Source organism: Hypomesus nipponensis, chromosome 20 (genome assembly GCF_054491055.1).
Source record: "Hypomesus nipponensis isolate SF chromosome 20, ASM5449105v1, whole genome shotgun sequence".
Taxonomy (NCBI): domain Eukaryota; kingdom Metazoa; phylum Chordata; class Actinopteri; order Osmeriformes; family Osmeridae; genus Hypomesus; species Hypomesus nipponensis.
The window spans coordinates 3,461,023-3,478,691 of NC_140380.1; positions in this window are offsets into that span (position 1 = coordinate 3,461,023).

A 17,669-nucleotide genomic window follows, 5' to 3' on the forward strand; every position below is an offset into this window, starting at 1 on the left:
TCCAACTTTAGGGGGATCACACTCCTCAGCCTCCCTGGGAAAGTCTATTCAGGGGTCCTGGAGAGGAGGGTCCGCCGGATTGTCGAACCTCAGATTCAGGAGGAGCAATGTGGTTTTCGTCCTGGCCGTGGAACAGTGGACCAGCTCTATACCCTCCGCGGAGTCCTGGAGGGTACATGGGAGTTCGCCCAACCAGTCTACACATGTTTTGTGGATTTGGAAAAGGCGTTCGACCGTGTCCCTCGGGGGCTCATGTGGGGGGTGCTCCGAGAGTACGGGGTACCGGATTCCCTGATCGGGGCTGTCCGGTCCCTGTACGACCGGTGCCAGAGTTTGGTCCGCATTGCCGGTAGTAAGTCGAACTTGTTTCCGGTGAGGGTTGGACTCCGCCAGGGCTGCCCTATGTCACCGATTCTGTTCATTACCTATATGGACAGGATTTCTAGGCGCAGCCAGGGTGTTGAGGGGGTCCGGTTTGGTGACCTCAGGATCGGGTCGCTGCTTTTTGCAGATGATGTGGTCCTGTTGGCTTCATCGGGCCGTGACCTTCAGCTCTCACTGGAGCGGTTCGCAACCGAATGTGAAGCGGCTGGGATGCGAATCAGCACCTCCAAATCTGAGGCCATGGTTATCGACCGGAAAAGGGTGGAGTGCCATCTCCGGGTCGGGGAGGAGATCCTGAACCAAGTGGAGGAGTTCAAGTATCTCGGGGTCTTGTTCACGAGTGAGGGAAGAATGGAGCGCGAGGTCGACAGGCGGATCGGTGCGGCGTCCGCAGTGATGCGGGCTCTGCATCGGTCCGTCGTGGTGAAGAAGGAGCTGAGTCGAAAGGTGAAGCTCTCTATTTACCAGTCGATCTACGTTCCTACCCTCACCTATGGTCACGAACTATGGGTAGTGACCGAAAGAACGAGATCGCGAATACAAGCGGCCGAAATGAGCTTTCTCCGCAGGGTGTCCGGGCTCTCCCTTAGAGATAGGGTGAGAAGCTCGGTCATCCGGGAGGGGCTCAGAGTAGAACCGCTGCTCCTCCGCGTCGAGAGGAGCCAGCTGAGGTGGCTCGGGCATCTGATTAGGATGCCTCCTGGACGCCTCCCTGGTGAGGTGTTCCGGGCACGTCCCACTGGGAAGAGGCCCCGGGGAAGACCCAGGACACGCTGGAGGGACTATGTCACTCGGCTGGCCTGGGAACGCCTCGGGGTCCCCCAGGAAGAGGTGGTGGAAGTGGCCGGGGAGAGGGAAGCCTGGGCCTCCCTGCTTAGGTCGTTGCCCCCGCGACCCGATCCCCGGACAAGCGGCAGATGACGAGACGAGACGAGATATTGGCGAGTGCTTGGGTGGCCGATATATAAACAAAAAGTATTGATTCGGTTTTGAGCTCTATAGCAAGATATTCATATGATGTGAATTCACCTAGCTCAGTAATTTTGAACAACAGTTTACAGGAGAAAATAGCTGTGACTCCTCCCACTTTTTTTGATTTCCTAGAAACTTGGTGAAAGCTGTAATCGGGCAGACACGCTTCTATCAGAGTTGCTGTTGCCGTGTCATTGTTTAGCCAGGTTTCTGTTAGACAGATGCAGTCTGAGTTGTTTTCTTTGACCAGATCATTAACTAGAAATGTTTTGTTATTTAGTGATCTAACATTTAGAAGGGCCAGTTTTATCTGTTAATAAACAGATGAAACAGGGGTTGATAAATCTGCTGGAAGAATATGGATAGTTCTGTGACATCTAACACTAGCTTCAGGTTTGTAACCATGCATTTTACCATGCCATTTTCTGTTTGTGATGATGACCGGTATGTCTAATGAAATAGCATGGTGGCTGTCCTAGCGTAGCTTTTCTTTGGGAAAGTCTATGTCACTGAGCTGTTCCATCACAAGGGAATTCATCCGGGGGGTGCAGATCTGTGCAGTACCCATGTCCTTGCAGGAGGCTGTTTGAATGTTCTGTTCCATGGGAGGTTGTTTGGGATGCGTCAGTCATCAGTCAGTTAGACACAACAGGGATAGGGAGAGAAACTTGATTTGTGGTCAGGAGCATGTGACTGATGTTTGCTGTTAGTAGTCGAGATCCTCTATGGTTTGGGTGGAGTCCGTCAGCTTGAAAACGGTCTGCACAGTTCCAGAACACATTGAAATTATCGATAAATCTCAGTTTGTGTGCCAGACAGACAGACGCCAACCATGTGTTGAAAGATAGTAGTCGACTGAAGGCTTCTTTTCCTCTGCGAAAGCATGCAATCGGTCCACTGATGAATTAATCTTGATATCTGTTAAGTGTGTTCAGTAGCTGGGAACAGCTGAAATGTTTTTTAAGTATCTCAGTGCCAGTTTTCTTGTGTAGGATATCAAACGAGCCAGTGTGGATGATAATCTTAGGGTTGTTTGGTTTATTGTTGAGGATTGTTTGTACCTCTGACGACAGCTCCTCGACAGATGTATTGTTAAGAGATATTTTCTGTCTTTGCCAGTTTAACATGTGCTGTCATGGCATCTCCAATCAAGATAGTGGCTATATGTGGTGTTGTGTTTGCATTCTAACGTTTGCCTTATCAGTAGCTGCGGAACCAGTTCTTAGCTTATTTGGGTTAGCAATGATAGGACCTTGTGCTAGACCAAGGTTAGTCACTGTGTCAGTACTAGTAGTAGATTCTATAGTGCTAACAGCTGTTACAGTTTTTCACAATTGTTAACACACAAAAAGCAAATCTTTGGCACAATTTTCACAACCTTAATGTCATGTACCAATTGCTTGACCCAATTTATCACTACTTTACACTCCTTTATCTGCATTAGACTCTGACATTCCTTGTTTACACACTGATGTCAATTACACATCACCTTGTTGTCAAAACACTACACACAATGTTCAGTTGTTGCACACACTTATCAAGTAAGCAAGTCTCAAAGCATCAACCCACAACACACAACTATTCAAATCTCTAAACACTCAGGTCTGGTGAGCAATTTGCGATCAGGACTGCAGCATAAAAAGGGCCTTGAGCCTCTGTTTTGTTTGGTGAACAATGGAGAACTTAGAACATATCAACAACCAGAGAAAGAGAGGGGTAAGAGTGAGAGGAGGACAAGGAAGAGGACAAGGAAGAGGAGGATGAGGAAGAGGAGAAGAAGAAGGAGGAGAAAGAAGAAGGAGAACGGTGATCTCTAATGAGATTCGGGCCACCATGGCACATGCACTTTCACAGCCGAACAGGAGACTGACATCGTGAAAATGGTTCGTGAAAACAACACTATCACACGCCGACAGATACAAACCAGGATCCTGGCTAACCATGCCACATTCAGAAACATTCAGACCATCAGCCTCTCTACACTGTACCGTGTTCTCCGCAGGAATGCCATGCGGATGAAACAAGTGTACAGGGTCCTATTTGACCGGAACACAGACCACATCAAGGAGTTGCGGCAAGAGTTTGTAAGTCCCATACATTCAGCACTGACACATGCATGTATTGCACCTGTAATGTGTCTCACTGTACCCCACTGTGTTGACCCATCTGTGTCCATACTATACAGTAACTTGCATTATCATGCTGTCTGTTCCAGCAGATCCAGGAGCATGACACAGCTAATGATCTATATGAAGACATGAATACATATTAATTGATGAGGTTGGATTCAACTTGAAGAGGAGGCGCCGAGGCAGAAATATCATTGGCCAGCACACCATTGTTGAGGTCCCCGCCGAGTGTGGTGGGAACATCACTTTGTGTGCTGCAATGGGTTGAGCAGGCCCGTTACAATACAAAAAATGTTGCTGCATATGTGTGCTGTTTTATGTTTGACTATGAAATAATTTGGCCTACACTGAGACATTTTACAAACGTTGAAATGGCTCATTCTCCAGAGTCATTGTCATTCATATGGTGTGTTCCATTTCGAGAATTGTGTTTCAATTGTGCACTACTGTGTGCTGTGAATGCTTGGTAGTGTGCAGCAAATGCTTATTGTGTGTACTGTTATGAATGGTATGTGTGTGTCATTTGAAAATATGGCTGTGTGTACCAAATGAGAACACAAGTTCCATTTTGTAAACAGGTGAGAGATTTGATGGCAAAGAGTCATCTTGCAAAGGGAGTGTCAGGTTTAACATTTTGTGTGTGAGGTTTTCAGTTTTGTGTGTGCAGTTTTGAGAAAGACGTTATTGTTTTGAGAAGCGTGTGTTAACAATCGTGAAAAACTAAGTTATCAGAGTTGTGCTGGCATAACTTGGCGTGGAATTATGAGCGAAGTGTCAGTTTAAAAGTATTTATTCTTTATTCTGTGCACTGGCTATATCCAACCAACTCTGTGCATCATACAAGAGAACTCAACAACATACACAACATACGCGACATGCACGCAGATATGAGAAACGTAACACCTCAAATACAACAGCCAATGCTATCACTGTAAAATAAGTGCGTCATCCATAACGATAGTTTAACACCCCCACTCGCTCTTATCTCATTAGGTTGCATGAAAACAAAAGTAACAGAATTTGGTAACCTCGTTATCTTAAAGAAACAAGATACTCTTTGCACTCTTAAGTACCAAACATTTCTTGTAAATCTTTGTAACTTTAGCTTTGTAGGTGGCTTTGTCAGGGCATCAGCAATCATTTGCTCAGTAGGACAATATTCCAAAATACATTTTCCATTGTTCACATATTCCCTAATAAAATGATACTAGTGCTATGGCACCGCACCTTGGTTGTCTTTATACACCTTTGTTTGTGCATATTGGTATGCGTCTACACCCCTGAGTAGCTGTTCTAAGTAGATGCATTCCTGTATGGCTGATGCTAAGGACATGTACTCAGCCTCACAGGTGGATAAAGCTTCTGTTGGTTGTTTTCTTGTTTTCCAGGATATCAAAGAGCTTCCATCATTTAGACTGACACAATATCCTGATGTACTATGCCTATCCGCTGGATCTGCTGCCCAGTCAGCATCACTGTAGACTCTAAGGCCTAGTTTTTCTGTGTAATTTCTCCTGAAACATAATCCTTGTTCTGTTGTACCTTTGAGGTACCTGAACACCTGTTTTAATGTGTTCCAGTGTTCTACTGTAGGTTCAGCAAAGTGTTGGGAGAGTTTACTGACCACAAAAGTTATGTCTTGTCAGGTACATGTGGACAAGTAAATTAAACTTCCTACTGCCTCCCTGTACTTTCTTGGGTCGTTCATTTTTTCTGCAGCTTCTGTGTATTCAAGTTTTGGTTCACATGAAATATCTCTAGGTTTACAATCCTGCATTCCGAATTGATCTAGATTTTTTGCTCACATATCTCTTCTGTGACATTGTGACTGCACCATCTGTTTGTTAGAAATCTATGCCCAATAAATATCTCAGCTTTCCCAAGTCTTTCATTTTGAACCTTTCAGTGAGCATTCCCTTAACATGTTTCAGAACATTCTCATCAGATGGGTTCTGTACAAAATCATTCTCAATTAAACATGTATGCAACATAGCAATCCCATTTCTCCCTGACTGTTTTAGACTATAAAGAGGTTTTTGTAATTTACACACTAGTTTTTTGTCTGTTTCAGACTTTTTCTCGTGACCCTCAGGTTGCTCCATATAAATGTCACGATCAATTAGGGCATGCAAATAAGCTGTTTTAACGTCCATCTGGTGTAGGTCTAGGTTATCTTGTACAGCCTTTTGCATGACCACTCTAACACTTGTCATATCAGCTGTGGGTGAAAAGGTCTCCTCGTAGTCAGTGCTACGAACCTCGCTTTGTATTGGTCAGATCCATCCATTTCTGTCTTAAGTGCATAAACCCATCTGCCCCTCACTGTCTGTTTGCCTGGTGGCAACTGAGTAAGGCTGAAAGTCTGATTCTCCTCCAGAGATTGCATCTCCTCTCTCATGACATTCATCCACTGCCTTGCTTTGCTTGATGCAATGGCGTCCTGGTAGGTTTGAGGTATGTCACACACTGTTCTGTAACAAGAGTCCATGCATGTGTGTAGTTTGTCATCTGTCTCAAAATCCTGGAGATGAGCTGGTCTCTTTTTGGTTCTTGGTGGGTACCTTCTGATCCCAGTCTCTGTGGCCTCACTTGCACCACTTTGAACACCCTGAACTGGTACATTTTCCACATTCTCATCAACAACATTCTCTCCACTGTTGTCAACAGTAGAGTGTACATCCCCGTATTCTGTGAGTGACTCAAATGTTTGTGTCTCCCTTTCTTTGGTTGTTTTAGTGGTGAATTTCACCAACCTGTGCTTTTGGACCCTTTCAGTTTCTAGATAGTATACTAGAGAGGCTGGGCTGTTTTGATCATAGCCTATAAAAACATCTTGCTCACATCTGGAGTCCAATTTGCTTTTCTCTTGCTTATAGGCAAAACACATCGATCCGAATTTTTTCAATTTGGATATGTCTGGTACCTTGCCTGTGAAAAGCTTGTATGGCATTTTCTTTGTACGCCTGCTGTAGCATCTGTTTCTCACATAAGCGGAGGTCTGTAAAGCGCAGTTCCATATCTTATCTGGTAACCCGCTTTCTATCAGTAGGCATCTGCTCATATCATAGAGTGTTCTCCACCCTCTCTCTGCAGTGCCATTTTGGTGGGGTGAGTAAGGCGCAGACCTCTCATGTCTAATCCTATTTTTTGTAAACAGTGTTTGGAAGTCTCGACTTGTAAACTCAGTGTCGTTATCTGAACAGATACACTTGACTTCTCCATAAGGAGCTATGTCTGCTAAGAATCTTTCTGTAGCCTGCACTGTATCACTCTTGGATTTTAGGAAGTATACAAGCATAGTGCCTGAGTAGTCGTCTGTAAAGGACTGTGCATATCTGTGTCCTTCTATGCTTGGTGTCCGCATGGGACCGGCTAAATCGGTGTGGACTAGTTCTAGGGCCTTCTTTGCCTCCCTATCTGGCTCCCTATTTCTTGTCGGGTGAACTTTCCCTGTGTACACACATCACATGACTGATCAAACCCTAATGCACCTCCCTTAATCTCCATGCCTTTTACAACACCTTGCAACCTTTTCACATCTTCATAATTACAATGACCCAATATTTCATGCCACTTTTGCATATCATGAGATACTTTACATTGATCAACATCCTTCTCAACAGTTGGTAAGTAGTACAAATTTCCATCCCCATAGATGTCAAACCTGCCAACACCCTTGGTGACCATTCAACTGTCCCCCTTTTTGAAAGTGATTGTCGCTCCTCCATTTTTTCCTCTTGCCACTGAGAAGATGTCATGTGGGTACGATGGCATGTAAAGCGCATCTCATAGCTGCGCTGTGTGTTGTCGTCCTGCGTTGTTTAGAAAATGTATCACTGCCGTTCCTCTCTTTTGTGCTATTCCACTGCATTTGCTTCCGTCTGCTAACTCCACTGAGTGGGTCTCTCACTGGAACGAGTTGTCAAAGCTCTTGAACTTGTTGATGTCATTCACAATGTGGGAAGTCGCCCCCGCATCCACTGTGATGCCTTTCATTTCCATGTTACTTGGTGGTCTATCGCTCTTGACATATTCGGCCTTGAAGAAGTGGTCTTGGTTGCCATCTTGCTCCTCTGCAACTTTTCTGACACCATCTTGTCCCCCCTTTTTCTTACAAAGTGACTCTGCATGCGTATTGTTCTTACAGTAATTGCACCACACTTTTCTGTGACATGTTCTCGCCCTGTGTCCCTTTATTCCACACTTGTAGCAAGTAATGTTGGCATCTACTTCTTTTCTGTTGCTGTGTGGCTTGCTGCAGCCTCTGTCCCTGTCTCTGTCCCCCTCTGTCCCTGTCTTGTGTATGTTTTCATCACATTATCTGTAGTTGGTTCTGTCATTTTCATTTTCTCTGATTCCTCATAGACTCGTAGTCTTCTTTTGAAGTCTGCAAATGTAACGCTATTGTGTCACATGGACGGCTGGCGGCTTGAACGAGTCTGGTAGTCCGCCTAGCGTCATGGCTACGATCAGTCTATCACTCATGGTCTCTCCTGCCTCTCTTCATGCTGTAATGATGTTCTCTGCTCTTATTAAATAGTCAGTAGCAGTCACACTGTCTGCCATATGCAGTTTGGTTAATGATGTGTACATATTTATGATCCGTGGCTTGCTCTTCCCTGAATAATGTTCTTTGAGTATACGTAGGGCTTTCCTGCCATCATAAGCAGCCTCATGTCTGATTAGCTATAGGCTTTTATCGTCTATTAGCCTTACCAGCTGGGCAAAGCAGTAGGCATTCTTCCGACTATCTTCATCACTTGCTTCACCTGGTTCTTGTAAGACAGTCTCCTTTAATTTCAGAATGTGTAAATATCCAAGGAACCACGTTTCCCAAAGGTCAACTTTCTCCTCAGACCCATCGAATAAAAGCTGGGATGTTGGAACTCCTGTTGCTCGTTAGCCATCCCGCCAATTTCTTCTAGCTTCTTCTGCTAGCTAGTATATCGCGTTATACGTCGCGTTAAACTTATTCACTCGCTTATCTTCAACTCCGGGCCCATAACCTGTTAAGTTATCAGAGTTACGCTGGCATAACATGGCGTGGAATTATGAGCGGATTGTCAGTTTTAAAGTATTTATTCTTTACTCTGTGCACCGGCTATATCCAACCGTCTCTGTGCATCATACAAGAGAAATCAACAACATACACGTCATACGTGTCATGCACGCAGATATAAGAAACGTAACATCTCAAATACAGCCAATGCTTTTACCAACAGCCAATGCTATTACCGTAATATAAGAGCGTCATCCATAATGATAGTTTAACAGCAGCGTTAGCTCTTCTAAGTGCTGATGGGCCGTGGGTAGTCTTAGCATACCTTGGATCTTGATAATCCTGTGGTATTGTTGTCTGATTAGGTTTGATAGGGGGACGAACAGCGCCCCGAATGGTCCGAGAGGGGCTTGGAGTGAAATGGGGGACTTGCATGTGTTGGATTTGTATCCTGAAAGAAATAGGCTGTTGTCATCCAAAAGTGAATGGGATACTCAATCAATTAGATAGGCCCTGTCCGGAAAGGGGTGAGACAGGTTGCCGCTGGTGGGATCATATAATCTTTGAACTTGGTATTAAGGGGCTATAGTCACTGAACCAAAGGTTATGGGATCCCCTGATCCACACCAGAATGAGGAGTGATGGAGTAGGAGAAGAGTCCAGTTGTGTGGGATGAGGAGAGGTTGTTGAGCATCAAAGACATTAGCCCAGGACATTTGTGGGGGAGTTAGTGGAAGATGGGCTTTTCAGCTGTGAAGAAGTTCATCAACAACCTTATCAGCCAAAACAATGTGCACGCAAGGTGGGGTGTGAGGAAGCCGGGGTTGGGAGACAGATTAGAACTTTCCGACATGATGCCGTCATTGTATTTTACAGGGCGGGAGGATTATTCTCATTTAGTCTATCAAACGTGAATGTTGGGGCATTGAGTCTTGCCTTTTGAACCTGCCGTGTATGTATGCTGCATTTGCGTTGCTGAATAAACCACCAAGCCATGTTGCTTTTGAAAGATATTCTGTCTCAGTCTCTTTTTGAGAATCCTTCTGAAGAGAGCCGTCTCTTTTTCACAACAAAGACCATTTAAGTACAAAGTCTCTTTAACATTTTAATTATACATTTAGAAAGATTTTTTAAGTGCAATGCCATAACAGATGAACTACTGTCTATGGGTGCTCGTTGTATCCTTTTTAAACTTCCTCATGTAATGACGTGCAGGATAGTATCTACGGATAATCTTCAAGGAAACTTCTTTAACTTTGTTAAATAATAAGTATGTTTGGGGCAACATCCAGACAAATATTCTCAACAAAACGATCCCAATCGGGAACTAGAGAGGGTATAATATCTGGGGAAATTGTGGGGTGTGCTTGCGTCGGTTGCAGATGGGTATGTTTCCAGGCTGTGAATATCAACACCCTGTATTTTTGCACTCCCTCCAACTGGTGAGCTACTACGATTTCCACACAGCAGAAGTCTAGTAGTTAGCTAGCTCTATAATTTACCGGGGCTAGGTCTAAATCTCGGAGCAAAACAGAGCACAGCTGCCAGCTGTAGGTATATGCAGGTAGCAAAGCTAGTGCTAAAAAACTATTTAGCTTGTCAGCTCCATGACGCCGGGTAAGTAGGGCTTGTGAGACTGCTCAACAAAAGAATGAAGGTGAACCCACTTGTCTAGCAGATTAAAACATGTTCGTAGGTACCTAGCGAAGAGTAGCCTCAACTTTCCTAGACTTTAGCTACGGTACTAATGCTGATATCACTGTCTGTCTTACTAGAACGTCGTATTTATGTGTTGTTGCTAACGTGTGCTGATGTTGTGACGTTATGCTAGCACTGAGTTTCCTTGTGGGAAACAAGGCACTTTTTGCCACAAAAACTTAATTCAAGCGAACAGAACCAAAGGCAAGCACACCCCAATGACACTGGGAGAAGATACAAAATCATACAACTCTTCCAGCATGCGACACAAGTGCTGCTGACAAATGACGTAGGATGTGCTGTGACGAAGAAAAAAAAACGACTGCACTGCCTTAGCTCACACGCCCCCCGACAGGTTGTTGTAAAGTATAACGTGTACAGCTAAATGCAAGCGTGCACAAGTCTCCGAGCTAGGAGCAAGGCGATCCACTGTTCTGTGCAAGACCGGATGAGCCAGAACTGGAAGGATGGCGCAGTCCGTTTCGCGCTCTCGCTTGCCTCACTGCGCAACTGAGCACTTTCCATAAAAATGAATGGGGACCTCATCTTTAAAGAACAGGCTTGCTGTGTCTACTGTACATAATGGTATGTGTCCACTACAGCGTTTTTTAACACTGCACCGCTTGCCTTCCCACAGTTAACCACGCTGGGGGCGTGCTAGGTAAGTTAATACAGAGTTGTAGTTCTCTAAGGTCACTGTTGTATTCATGGCCAAGTGTGCAGACTTAATATAAATTAAAATACAAATTTTACACAATATTTGAGTAAAAATACACATTTACATTTATGCATTTAGCAGACGCTTTTATCCAAAGCGACTTCCAAGAGAGAGCTTTACAAAAGAGCATAGATCACTGATCATAAGAACAAGGTAACAAACATTGCAAGCAGCCAAAACATGAAGCATACATTGTGAAAAAACTAAACAAGTGCCAAAGGGAAAACCCATAAGAGCATGCAGTTATACAAGTTACAAATTAAAACAACATGAACCACAAAAAGTGCAAGACTGTACCTATAGAAGAACAATCAACAGTAAAATATTTGAAATATTTGAAACTGTGAAACCTAGATATTTTCACCATGACCAATGGTTGCTACGTTACAAGAAACCACCAATCAGATTGGCCAACGCTAGTGTTTAACACTCCTCATTTACATAAAGTTGAGAAATTTGCACTTGTAACGCTCCCACAATGGCCGGCTTCAGAAACATAGACTACAAGACGTAGTAAAATTATTGGGGTTAGATAGGCCCATAAAGGGGTAGGTAATACCAAAAATATGGATGGAGCTGTATGTGTTTAAATAAGAAAGAGACAAAAGGGAGGTATAAAGATGTACAAGGTTAGTTAGACTGTTAGACAATCTATTCCATGTGTGTTATATAATGGTAGTTACTGGATATTATTGAGTATTTTGAGGTCAGTTGGTCACATGACCAAGGAGCAATTGAAATTCTAATGTTTTACATATTTATTTGAAACTTTGGGAAATGAAAATTATTAAATCTAAGGGTTTGTACAATGTGTCAATGTTATTTGGTTAGCTAGAATCAGTAAACAAATGGGAGTGATTGATAAAGAGCTTTTGTCATTTTAATAAAACAACATGTCACTTTGTTGACGGTCCCTAACTGGTTTTAGCGAACGTTAGGAAAATTAATGGGAAAATCTTTTGATTATCCAGCCTGAAACTAACTTTACCTCGGTGGTGTGCAAGCACAAACCAAAGACGAAAACGTCTAACAACACCTCTATAGAAACTCCCCTTGCTTAACCCATTATACAGCAGTTCAGGGACGCAAGTTTGATATCAGCTTTGGCAGGGACATCAATAGTTAATGCGAACGCGCACATTTGACTCTTAAACCATGGCCCTCTCTGACCCAAATTAGTCGTCGGAAAAAACACGATACAGCGCGCACACAGCATTAAGGCCTACATGAAATTGTGTTGGTCAATAAGCACTATTTGAGCCAGCCCTTGCGGCACTTTTTACGATAATTGTGCATAAGGTAGCCTAATTGTACATAATGACGTTGCGGACGTTGCGTTGGTACATATAGCTAAGCTAGCCTACAGATTGACCAGTCATTCTGCACAACACTAAAACATATAGGCCAGTGGTTCCCAACCCTGTCCTCAGGGACCCCCTGTCCTGCATGTTTTAGATGTTCCCCTACTCCAACACACCTGATTTAATTGAAATCTGATATAGGAAACACTGATATACAGGCTCTCAAAAGCTTTGGTTTTCTGCTCAAAATTAAGTTCTGGTGTAGGTCTTCCTTTGCCAATTAACTCCAACTTCTCATTACAAGTTAACCTTGAAAACAGCGTATAACAAATGTGAAACAATGTCCTCCTCACTAGCGGGAACGTTAATTGCGGCTTCACTTATGAAGTGAATGAACAAGCTGATGTGAGCTACTTTATTAGCTTGTGATCGCTTTTCTCCCTTCCCACAGCGGGCGGAACGTGTCATTAACGGTGTGTTCAAACTGCAGCGGAGCGGGCATTGTGGGAAGGCGAGCGGAGCTTTGAAAGTTTGATTTTCTTAACTTTATGTAGCCTAAATGAGGAGCGTGAAAACGCTAGTGTTGCCAATCGGATCGGTTTCTTCTTTCTTGTAACGTAGCAACTGTTGGTCATGGTAAACATTTTCTAGGTTTCAAGATGTAGGAGAAACGTATTGGATATGTGTCAACACACACAGTCATGTTTTATACGCCTCTACAATTAAAGAGACGTTAACAAAAGTATATACCCATCAACGCCCATATCAGATTCAAGACCCTGGTACTGACCTTCCGAGCAGTGAACGGGACTGCACCCGACTACATCAAGTCTCTCCTGCAACCTTACACCCCCACCCGTCACCTACGGTCTTCTTCAGACAACCGCCTGGTGGTCCCACCGCTCAAGACTGCCCGGTCCCAACACAAGCTCTTCTCCTGCCTGGCCCCCCAATGGTGGAACCAGCTCCCCACCTCCATCAGGGAAACTGACTGTCTCCCCACCTTCAAGAAAAGGCTTAAGACGCACTTGTTCCGGGAGTACAAGGCACTTAGGAATGCTTGGCTGGACTTGATGTTAGTTTCCTCCAGGATCACAATGACTCTTATTGAGTAACTTGTTGCTCTTGTAGGTTAGATATAACGAAGTTAAGTCTTGTACTCGCTGTGAAATATTTCACTGTTGATTGTTCTTCTACAGGTACAGTCCTGCACTTTTTGTGGTTCATGTTGTTTTAATTTGTAACTTGTATAACTGCATGCTCTCATGGGTCTTCCCTTTTGGCACTTGTTTAGTTTTTTCACAATGTATGCTTCATGTTTTGGCTGCTTGCAATGTTTGGGACTACTTCGTTGTTATGATCAGTGACCTATGCTCTTTTGTTAAGCTCTCTCTTGGAAGTCGCTTTGGATAAAAGCGTCTGCTAAATGCATGAATGTAAATGTACCTGGCGCAGGGTTGTCGAGGTTGTCGGTATCCCTGGTGTGTTAAATTCAGTCTTGTCACTTTAGCTAGCTACGTAACCCAGCTCTAAAGGCCGATTTATACTTTTTCGACTCCGTTACGGACAGACGCACGCACGGAGTCGGACGGATTGGTTGAATTTATACTACTCCAACGGCTTTGCGTGCTGAAAGCAATTCACCGCCAGAACAGTAGATGCGCTGCACTGCGATGCTGGCTAGGTTATCGAAAAGTCGGAGCATATTTACAAATGAGCCGTTTCATCAATAAAATAAGCACATTATCAGCAACTACACTGCCCATTTCTCGTTACATTTTAATTCAGATGCTGATTTACATGTACTGTTTAGCTGAAATATGAATTGTAAAAACTTACAACAATGGCGGTCAAAGGATTCTGTTCTCTTGTTGGTCACAGCAACCCCGACCCTGACGCAAGCGGCTCTTAATAAGGACCAATTACAGCCAAGGGGTATCCGCAAAATGACGGACTGACGGACGGATAGTCAGGAAAATCAGCAGGTGCGCGTAAAGCTCTCCAAGGGGCTCGGAGAAGGCACTGAGAGGGAGTTCCCTGTGTGCGTGTCCGTAAAAACGCAGAAGTATAAATTGGCCTTAACTTTCTTGTGCTAGCTGCATACTGTACTAGTCTAGCTACAGTAGTCTAGTTTACCTAGCACACGATTGACATTTAACGTTGAAATGCTGGTTGGCAGTCACTCGCTAGCCATACAGTAAATGTGTATTGGCTATAACCTGGCGATGTTACTGGAAAAATGTTTGAAGTGCTGTACAGTACTGTATAGCCTAGTTGACAAGATCATGCAACATGTAGGGTGATTTCAGGTAATGTGGGACACTTTTTGGTAGAGGCTCCAGTAGACTTACAAAATAACTGGTAACTCGCCCCAGTGGTGTTTTTGTAAATCGTTTTAGGGCTTAGGAACATTTTCATGCTGGAATGAAATATTTTAGAAGCTACACACTTTCAAACATAACATGATCCCCTCTCTCACTCGGGCAGCATTTTCAGGTAATGTGGGACAGCTTGTCTGGTAAAGTGGGACAGTCATTGTCTGTCGTCCTAGTCTGCTGATAAAATAATTATTAATTCATATACAACACTACTAGGTGCAAGGGTGTGGCAAGATTAATTTAGTTGTGGGGGTTGACTTATACAATGGGCATAAAGTGTAACTGATGTAAACCTTAGTGATCTGCAGTCTATGTGCTAGCTAGCTAGTCCCGCTGCGTTATTTTGTTGGACTAATGTTTGCGGTCACGCTTACAAGTCTGAAAGTGCTGGTTCAATGACAGTGTAAGTTGTTATTTAGTTGGGAACTTAAGTGCAGTATGATGCATTGGTATAAAACATTTGACAACTGTCGAATTAAATTATTTTTATAGCATAAACACAGCATTACTAGATGTCCCACTTTACCTTAAAAATGCTGTCCCACATTAACTGACATGATCAGGTAATGTGGGACAGTCACATTAAATGCATTTTTCTTCTAATAAAGCATTATTTTACAAATGTTTGTGTGTGTTTCAATCAGTGGTTAAACCCATTCAATATTCTGCAATAGTACTCATTGTAACTTAATTTAAATTCCTTTGCCAGCCTTATCATTGAGAAATATAATGTCATATATGCCGCTGAACTTTCGATGCGTTTTTCCTGTATAGACCTCTTGTCAAGCCAGATCACCCCTACTCTAATGATGTCAGACAAATAAAAACCACTGCATAGTGACTAGAATTGTTGTATTTACGAGTCAAGAGCTCTGGTGATGGGATGTCAGTTTTGCACATATTAAATCATCAAAATGCATAACTGTCCCACTTTACCTGATGTCCCACATTACCTGAACTCACCCTAGTCATTCAGCGTATCTGATTCCTTCCATCATGCCGTGTAAAAGCTGTATTTTGATCGATACAGGAGCACCTATATTCATATCAATAATGATCGCTATTTTAAGTACATGAACCCAAGTCTGCACACTTGACCATGACACAGTTTTACACAAACTACAACAGTGACCTTAGAGAACTACAACTCTGTATTAACTTTTCTAACACGCCCTCGAGCATGGTGCACTGTAGGAAGGCCAGCGGTGCAGAGCGTTAAAGCCACCCATTTAAAAGGAAGATATGATTGGTCAATTTTACTGTCAATGGAACTTAGACTTTCATTGAATTTCTATTAAGCGGCCCTCTGTAAATTCATAGCTGGACCACCAATCACAGAGCTGCTGCATAGCATTTTCCTCCCAACAATGAAGGCAGCAATTCTGATATAGGCTAGTGACAAAACTGGATTTTTAAATTTCACTGAATAGGCAGGTATCTATTTTTTTGAATATATTCTTGTTCTCTCTGAGAACCTAGAGGGCCCTGACGGTTCCCCACTGGCTTCATGTAATACATTTTTATGTTTCAGTCAAAATAAGATGAGCGGTAGGCCTCTCATTTAGAAACTATCTTTAGTTTTGTAATGTTTTCTTAGCCAAAGACTGACTTGTGTGCCGAGTCCGACGCCTGGACTTCTGTGTGCATGCTGCAATGGCTATTTGGCAAGCTCAGAAGAGCGCGCTGACATGGAATTCGGTTTGTGTTTTCGTTTTAACACTTTTACAAGCGTTGATTGCGATACTGCGTACATTTTTTCCGGGATTGTCAACCTAAATTAATGCACTGACTAATAAAGTAAATTGTTAAAACTCAAACTTTAGACTAGTTAATAGGGTCTAACGACGCCCAAGGTGAGATTTGGTGGGGCCAACCACACTTTTGCTGCGTACAAAGGGGCCCTCTCCCCCTTCCCCGAGACAACCTTGCACGGGTGTTCGCGCGTCTATGTTGCTTGTAATCAACGCACCTCGGTGACAATAGTAGAGATGTACGTCCCCTGGTCGTAGTTCCATCCATCCAGACATGTCTCGAGGGGTAACTCACTGACGTTCACATCAATCCCTGGGACGTATCCACTATTCGATAAGTTTTTGATGACATCCAGTCGATACCGAGAGCATTTGCTGAGAGACAAAGTTCCATGTTGATCATCCTCCCAGGGAATACTGTGGTTCCTCCATTCGGCACTAATGTTGCTTCCCGCGGGAATAAGGCAACGATGGGGCGGTGTGTCTCCGATGAATACAATGGACATGCCGGTAAAACCATTAGGTATGGCACTAGAGCACAATAGAAAAAACACTGTTTTTTGGAACCGTCCCCACTGTCCGAGGAAGGCAATGCTTTTTTCGTAGTCTGTCATGTTAGGTCATCCAGCAAGGCGCTGCTCAGGTGATACCTCTTAATTATGTTAGTATAATCGAGGTTAAGGAAGTGGGAATCCCAGTTTCCCAAAAGATTTTCTTATTTAAACGCACATTTGACAATTGCCCTGCCCCTTTCTGACACACCAATCAAGTTTTCAGTAACATCCATGCTAAAGCTAGAGTAAACATGTTGGGGAGACTAGACATTGTCAAAGCAGGAAAAACATGTATTCTGAAACACTGAAGTTTATTAACTTCCCACATCACCCAATGTCCTGCATTAACCGAATTCATCCTGTTGGGTTGGTCAGTCCGGTTGTGCCGGTGTTCCACTCCCTTACGTGTGAACGCACACACACAGTAACCTACTGCTATGCGTAAAGTTGCGTTCCGAGGCGATTTGTATTCAGTTTTATTATACTGTGTCTATAATGCATTGTAAAATGCATTGCAATGCAAATGCAACGTTTCACTTTACTGATTACGTAGGCTAATGTCTGCGGATTGAAAAAACATCGTTCTGCTACTGCAACCCGGTATCACACAAAAGCGTGTAATAGTCACGTTGGTCCACTTGGGAAGGAGTGTGAGTGTCACGTTTTGCCTTGCCAAGGCGTGAACATTTCACGCGTGTAGGAAGGATGACTACCAACAGGGGGCGATAATTCAATTACAGTTTTTCACAATTGCTAAAACACAGTCACCCATTTTCTCAAAACTG